Source organism: Halictus rubicundus, unplaced genomic scaffold, assembly GCF_050948215.1.
Source record: "Halictus rubicundus isolate RS-2024b unplaced genomic scaffold, iyHalRubi1_principal scaffold0023, whole genome shotgun sequence".
NCBI lineage: Eukaryota > Metazoa > Arthropoda > Insecta > Hymenoptera > Halictidae > Halictus > Halictus rubicundus.
Window position 1 is genome coordinate 561,597 of NW_027488564.1, and position 9,058 is coordinate 570,654.

The window sequence follows — 9,058 nt, forward strand, 5'->3', positions numbered from 1 at the left end:
CTATCCCATCCTCTATCCTTTCCTATCCTCTATCCTATCCTCTATCCTATCCTATCCTCTATCCTATCCTTTCCTCTATCCTATCCTATCTTCTATCCTATCCTATCCTCTATCCTATCAAATCCCCTACCCTATCCTCTGTCCTATCCTATCCTCTATCCTATCCTATCATCTATCCTCTATCCTATCCTATCCTCTATCCTATCTTATCCTCTATCCTATCCTATCCTCTATCCTATCCTATCCTCTATCCTATCAAATCCCCTATCCTATCCTCTATCCTATCCTATCATCTATCCTCAATCCTATCCAATCCTCTATCCTATCCTATCCTCTATCCTATCAAATCCCCTATCCTATCCTCTGTCCTATCCTATCCTCTATCCTATCCTATCCTCTATCCTATCGTATCCTCTATCCTATCCTATCGTCTATCCTATCCTCTATCCTATCCTATCCTCTATCCTATCCTATCCTCTATCCTATCCTATCTTCTATCCTATCCTATCCTCTATCCTATCAAATCCCCTACCCTATCCTCTGTCCTATCGTATCCTCTATCCTATCCTCTATCCTATCCTCTATCCTCTATCCTATCCTATCCTCTATACTATCCTATCGTCTATCCTATCCTCTATCCTATCCTATCCTCAATCCTATCCTTTCCTGTATCCTATCCAATCCTGTATCCTATCCTGTCCTCTATTCTATCCTACGTTCTATCCTATCCTATCCTCTATCCTATCCTATTCTCTATCCTATCCTATGCTCTATCCTATCCTATCGTCTATCCTATCTTCTATCCTATCCTATCAAATCCCCTATCCTATCCTCTGTCCAATCCTATCCTCTATCCTTTCCTATCCTCTATCCTATCCTCTATCCTATCCTATCCTCTATCCTATCCTTTCCTCTATCCTATCCTATCTTCTATCCTATCCTATCCTCTATCCTATCAAATCCCCTACCCTATCCTCTGTCCTATCCTATCCTCTATCCTATCCTCTATCCTCTATCCTATCCTATCCTCTATACTATCCTATCGTCTATCCTATCCTCTATCCTATCCTATCCTCAATCCTATCCTTTCCTGTATCCTATCCAATCCTGTATCCTATCCTGTCCTCTATTCTATCCTACGTTCTATCCTATCCTATCCTCTATCCTATCCTATTCTCTATCCTATCCTATGCTCTATCCTATCCTATCGTCTATCCTATCTTCTATCCTATCCTATCAAATCCCCTATCCTATCCTCTGTCCTATCCTATCCTCTATCCTTTCCTATCCTCTATCCTATCCTCTATCCTATCCTATCCTCTATCCTATCTTATCCTCTATCCTATCCTATCCTCTATCCTATCCTATCATCTATCCTCTATCCTATCCTATCTTCTATCCTATCCTATCATCTATCCTATCAAATCCCCTATCCTATCCTCTATCCTATCCTATCATCTATCCTCTATCCTATCCAATCCTCTATCCTATCCTATCCTCTATCCTATCAAATCCCCTGTCCTATCCTCTGTCCTATCCTATCCTCTATCCTATCCTATCCTCTATCCTATCCTATCCTCTATCCTATCCTATCCTCTATCCTATCCTATCCTCTATCCTATCCTATCTTCTATCCTATCCTATCCTCTATCCTATCAAATCCCCTACCCTATCCTCTGTCCTATCCTATCCTCTATCCTATCCTATCCTCTATCCTATCCTATCCTATCCTCAATCCTATCCTTTCCTGTATCCTATCCAATCCTGTATCCTATCCTGTCCTCTATACTATCCTATCCTCTATCCTATCCTATCCTCTATTCTATCTTATCCTCTATCCTATCCTATGATCTATCCTATCCTATCGTCTATCCTATCCTCTATCCTATCCTATTCCTCTATCCTATCCTATCCTCTATCCTATCCTATCCTCTATCCTATCCTATCCTCTATCCTATCAAATCCCCTACCCTATCCTCTGTCCTATCCTATCCTCTATCCTCTATCCTATCCTATCCTCTATCCTATCCTATCCTCTATCCTATCAAATCCCCTATCCTATCCTCTGTCCTATCCTATCCTCTATCCTATCCTCTATCCTATCCTATCCTCTATCCTATCCTATCCTCCATCCTATCCTATCCTCAATCCTATGCTTTCCTGTATCCTATCCAATCCTGTATCCTATCCTGTCCTCTATACTATCCTATCCTCTATCCTATCCTATCCTCTATTCTATCTTATCCTCTAACCTATCCTATGATCTATCCTATCCTATCGTCTATGCTATCCTCTATCCTATCCTATTCCTCTATCCTATCCTATCCTCTATCCTATACTATCCTCTATTCTATCCTATCCTCTATCCTATCCTATCCTCTATCCTATCCTATCCTCTATCCTATCAAATCCCCTATCCTATCCTCTATCCTATCCTATCATCTATCCTCAATCCTATCCAATCCTCTATCCTATCCTATCCTCTATCCTATCAAATCCCCTATCCTATCCTCTGTCCTATCCTATCCTCTATCCTATCCTATCCTCTATCCTATCGTATCCTCTATCCTATCCTATCCTCTATCCTATCCTATCCTCTATCCTATCCTATCTTCTATCCTATCCTATCCTCTATCCTATCAAATCCCCTACCCTATCCTCTGTCCTATCCTATCCTCTATCCTATCCTCTATCCTATCCTCTATCCTCTATCCTATCCTATCCTCTATACTATCCTATCCTCTATCCTATCAAATCCCCTACCCTATCCTCTGTATTATCCTATCCTCTATCCTATCCTATCCTCTATCCTATCCTATCCTCTATCCTATCCTATCCTCTATCCTATCCTATCCTCTATCCTATCCTATCCTCTATCCTATCCTATCCTCTATCCTCTATCCTATACTATCCTCTATCCTATCCTATCCTCTAACCTATCCTATCTTCTATCCTATCCTATCCTCTATCCTATCAAATCCCCTACCCTATCCTCTGTCCTATCCTATCCTCTATCCTATCCTCTATCCTATCCTCTATCCTCTATCCTATCCTATCCTCTATACTATATTATCGTCTATCCTATCCTCTATCCTATCCTATCCTCAATCCTATCCTTTCCTGTATCCTATCCAATCCTGTATCCTATCCTGTCCTCTATTCTATCCTACGTTCTATCCTATCCTATCCTCTATCCTATCCTATTCTCTAGCCTATCCTATGCTCTATCCTATCCTATCGTCTATCCTATCTTCTATCCTATCCTATCAAATCCCCTATCCTATCCTCTGTCCTATCCTATCCTCTATCCTTTCCTATCCTCTATCCTATCCTCTATCCTATCCTATCCTCTATCCTATCCTTTCCTCTATCCTATCCTATCTTCTATCCTATCCTATCCTCTATCCTATCAAATCCCCTACCCTATCCTCTGTCCTATCCTATCCTCTATCCTATCCTATCATCTATCCTCTATCCTATCCTATCATCTATCCTATCTTATCCTCTATCCTATCCTATCCTCTATCCTATCCTATCCTCTATCCTATCAAATCCCCTATCCTATCCTCTATCCTATCCTATCATCTATCCTCAATCCTATCCAATCCTCTATCCTATCCTATCCTCTATCCTATCAAATCCCCTATCCTATCCTCTGTCCTATCCTATCCTCTATCCTATCCTATCCTCTATCCTATCGTATCCTCTATCCTATCCTATCGTCTATCCTATCCTCTATCCTATCCTATCTTCTATCCTATCCTATCCTCTATCCTATCAAATCCCCTACCCTATCCTCTGTCCTATCCTATCCTCTATCCTATCCTATCATCTATCCTCTATCCTATCCTATCCTCTATCCTATCTTATCCTCTATCCTATCCTATCCTCTATCCTATCCTATCATCTATCCTCTATCCTATCCTATCTTCTATCCTATCCTATCATCTATCCTATCAAATCCCCTATCCTATCCTCTATCCTATCCTATCATCTATCCTCTATCCTATCCAATCCTCTATCCTATCCTATCCTCTATCCTATCAAATCCCCTGTCCTATCCTCTGTCCTATCCTATCCTCTATCCTATCCTATCCTCTATCCTATCCTATCCTCTATCCTATCCTATCCTCTATCCTATCCTATCCTCTATCCTATCCTATCTTCTATCCTATCCTATACTCTATCCTATCAAATCCCCTACCCTATCCTCTGTCCTATCCTATCCTCTATCCTATCCTATCCTCTATCCTATCCTATCCTATCCTCAATCCTATCCTTTCCTGTATCCTATCCAATCCTGTATCCTATCCTGTCCTCTATACTATCCTATCCTCTATCCTATCCTATCCTCTATTCTATCTTATCCTCTATCCTATCGTATGATCTATCCTATCCTATCGTCTATCCTATCCTCTATCCTATCCTATTCCTCTATCCTATCCTATCCTCTATCATATCCTATCCTCTATCCTATCCTATCCTCTATCCCATCCTATCCTCTATCCTATCCTATCCTCTATCCTATCAAATCCCCTACCCTATCCTCTGTCCTATCATATCCTCTATCCTCTATCCTATCCTATCCTCTATCCTATCCTATCCTCTATCCTATCCTATCCTCTATCTTATCCTATCCTCTATCCTATCCTATCCTCTATCCTATCCTATCCTCTATCCTATCCTATCCTCTATCCTATCAAATCCCCTATCCTATCCTCTATCCTATCCTATCCTGTATCCTATCCTATCCTCTATCCTCTATCCTCTATCCTATCCTATCCTCTATCCTATCCTATCATCTATCCTATCCTATCCTCTATCCTATCTTATCCTCTATCCGATCTTATCCTCTATCCTATCCTATCCTCTATCCTATCCTATACTCTATCCTATCCTATCCTCTATCCTCTATCCTTTCCTATCCTCAATCCTATCCGTTCCTGTATCCTATCCAATCCTGTATCCTATCCTGTCCTCTATCCTATCCTATCCTATATCCTATCCTATCCTCTATCCTATCCCATCTTCTATCCTATCCTATCCTCTATCCTATCAAATCCCCTACCCTATTCTCTGTCCAATCCTATCCTCTATCCTATCCTATCCTCTATCCTATCTTATCCTCTATCCTATCCTATCCTCTATCCCATCCTATTCCTCTATCCTATCCTATCCTCTATCCTATCCTATCCTATATCCTATCCTATCCTATCCTCTATCCTATCCTATCCTCTATCCTATCCTATCCTCTATCCTATCCTATCCTCTATCCTATCCTATCTTTTATCCTACCTTATCATCTATCCTATCAAATCCCCTATCCTATCCTCTATCCTATCCTATCCTCTATCCTATCCTATCCTCCATCCTATCCTATCCCCAATCCTATCCTTTCCTGTATCCTATCCAATCCTGTATCCTATCCTGTCCTCTATCCTATCCTATCCTCTATCCTATCCTATCCTCTATCCAATCCTATCTTCTATCCTATCCTATCCTCTATCCTATCAAATCGACTACAATATTCTCTGTCAAATCCTATCCTCTATCCTATCCTATCCTCTATCCTATCCTATCCACTATCCAATCCTATCCTCTATCCTCTATCCTATCCTATCCTCTATCTTCTATCCTATCCTATCCTCAATCCTATCCTTTCCTGTATCCTATCCAATCCTGTATCCTATCCTGTCCTCTATCCTATCCTATCCTCCATCCTATCCTATGCTCTATCCTATCCTATCGTCTATCCTATCCTCTATACTATCCTATTCCTCTATCCTATCCTATCCTCTATCCTATCCTATCCTATATCCTATCCTATCCTCTATCCTATCCTATCCTCTATCCTATCCTATCCTCTATCCTATCCTATCTTTTATCCTACCTTATCATCTATCCTATCAAATCCCCTATCCTATCCTCTATCCTATCCTATCCTCTATCCTATCCTATCGTCCATCCTATCCTATCCCGAATCCTATCCTTTCCTGTATCCTATCCAATCCTGTATCCTATCCTGTCCTCTATCCTATCCTATCCTCTATCCTATCCTATCCTCTATCCAATCCTATCTTCTATCCTGTCCTATCCTCTATCCTATCAAATCCCCTACCCTATTCTCTGTCCAATCCTATCCTCTATCCTATCCTATCCTCTATCCTATCCTATCCTCTATCCTATCCTATCCTCTACCCTATCCTATCCTCTATCCTCTATCCTATCCTATCCTCTATCTTCTATCCTATCCTATCCTCTATCCTATCCTATCGTCTATCCTATCCTCTATCCTATCCTATCCTCTATCCTATCCTATCCTCCATCCTATCCTATGCTCTATCCTATCCTATCGTCTATCCTATCCTGTATCCCATCCTATTCCTCTATCCTATCCTATCCTCTATCCTATCCTATCCTATATCCTATCCTATCCTCTATCCTATCCTATCCTCTATCCTATCCTATCCTCTATCCTATCAAATCCCCTACCCTATTCTCTATCCAATCCTATCCTGTATCCTATCCAATCCTGTATCCTATCCTGTCCTCTATCCTATCCTATCCTCTATCCTATCCTATCCTCTATCCTATCCTATCCTCTATCCTATCCTATCTTCTATCCTATCCTATCCTCTATCCTATCAAATCCCCTATCCTATCCTCTATCCTCTATCCTATCCTATCATCTATCCTCTATCCTATCCAATCCTCTATCCTATCCTATCGTCTATCCTATCCTGTATCCTATCCTATCCTCTATCCTATCCTATCCTCCATCCTATCCTATCCTCAATCCTATCCTTTCCTGTATCCTATCCAATCCTGTATCCTATCCTGTCCTCTATTCTATCCTATCCTATATCCTATCCTATCCTCTATCCTATCCTATCTTCTATCCTATCCTATCCTCTATCCTATCAAATCCACTACCCTATTCTCTGTCCAATCCTATCCTCTATCCTATCCTATCCTCTATCCTATCTTATCCTCTATCCTATCCTATCCTCTATCCTATCCTATCCTCTATCCTATCCTATCCTCTATCCTCTATCCTATCCTATCCTCTATCCTCTTTCCTATCCTATCCTCTATCCTATCCTATCGTCTATCCTATCCTCTATCCTATCCTATCCTCTATCCTACCCTATCCTCCATCCTATCCTATGCTCTATCCTATCCTATCGTCTATCCTATCCTCTATCCCATCCTATTCCTCTATCCTATCCTATCCTCTATCCTATCCTATCCTATATCCTACCCTATCCTCTATCCTATCCTATCCTCTATCCTATCCTATCCTCTATCCTATCCTATCCTCTATCCTATCCTATACTCTATCCTATCCTATCCTCTATCATATGCTATCCTCTGTCCTATCCTATCCTCTATCCTATGCTATCCTCTATCCTATCCTCTATCCTATCCTATCCTCTATCCTATACTATCCTCTATCCTATCCTATCCTCTATCCTATCCTATCCTCTATCCTATCCAATCCTCTATCCTATCCTATCCTCTATCCTATCCTATCCTCTATCCTATCCTATCTTCTATCCTATCCTATCCTCTATCCTATCAAATCCCCTACCCTGTCCTCTGTGCTATCCTATCCTCTATCCTTTCCTATCCTCTATCCTATCCTATCCTCTATCCTATCCTATCCTCTGTCCTATCCTATCCTCTATCCTATGCTATCCTCTGTCCTATCCTATCCTCTATCCTATGCTATCCTCTATCCTATCCTCTATCCTATCCTATCGTCTATCCTATCCTCTATCCTATCCTATCCTCTATCCTATCCTATCCTCCATCCTATCCTATCCTGTATCCTATCCTATCCTCTATCCTATCCTATCCTCTATCCTATCCTATCCTCTGTCCTATCCTATCCTCTATCCTATGCTATCCTCTGTCCTATCCTATCCTCTATCCTATGCTATCCTCTATCCTATCCTCTATCCTATCCTATCGTCTATCCTATCCTCTATCCTATCCTATCCTCTATTCTATCTTATCCTCTAACCTATCCTATGATCTATCCTATCCTATCGTCTATGCTATCCTCTATCCTATCCTATTCCTCTATCCTATCCTATCCTCTATCCTATCCTAGCCTCTATTCTATCCTATCCTCTATCCTATCCTATCCTCTATCCTATCCTATCCTCTATCCTATCCTATCCTATCCTCTATCCTATCCTATCCTATCCTATCCTATCCTATCCTCTATCCTATCCTATCCTCTATCCTATCCTATCCTCTATCCTATCCTATCTTCTATCCTATCCTATCCTCTATCCTATCAAATCCCCTATCCTATCCTCTATCCTATCCTATCATCTATCCTCTATCCTATCCAATCCTCTATCCTATCCTATCCTCTATCCTATCAAATCCCCTATCCTATCCTCTGTCCTATCATATCCTCTATCCTATCCTATCATCTATCCTATCCTATCCTCTATCCTATCCTATCGTCTATCCTATCCTCTATCCTATCTTATCCTCTATCCTATCCTATCCTCTATCCTATCCTATCTTCTATCCTATCCTATCCTCTATCCTATCAAATCCCCTACCCTATCCTCTGTCCTATCCTATCCTCTATCCTATCCTATCCTCTATCCTATCCTATCCTCTATCCTATCCTATCCTCTATCCTCTATCCTATACTATCCTCTATCCTATCCTATCCTCTATCCTATCCTATCGTCTATCCTATCCTCTATCCTATCCTATCCGCTATCCTATCCTATCCTCCATCCTATCCTATCCTCAATCCTATCCTTTCCTGTATCCTATCCAATCCTGTATCCTATCCTGTCCTCTATACTATCCTATCCTCTATCCTATCCTATCCTCTATTCTATCTTATCCTCTAACCTATCATATGATCTATCCTATCCTATCGTCTATGCTATCCTCTATCCTATCCTATTCCTCTATCCTATCCTATCCTCTATCCTATCCTAGCCTCTATTCTATCCTATCCTCTATCCTATCCTATCCTCTATCCTATCCTATCCTCTATCCTATCCTATCCTATCCTCTATCC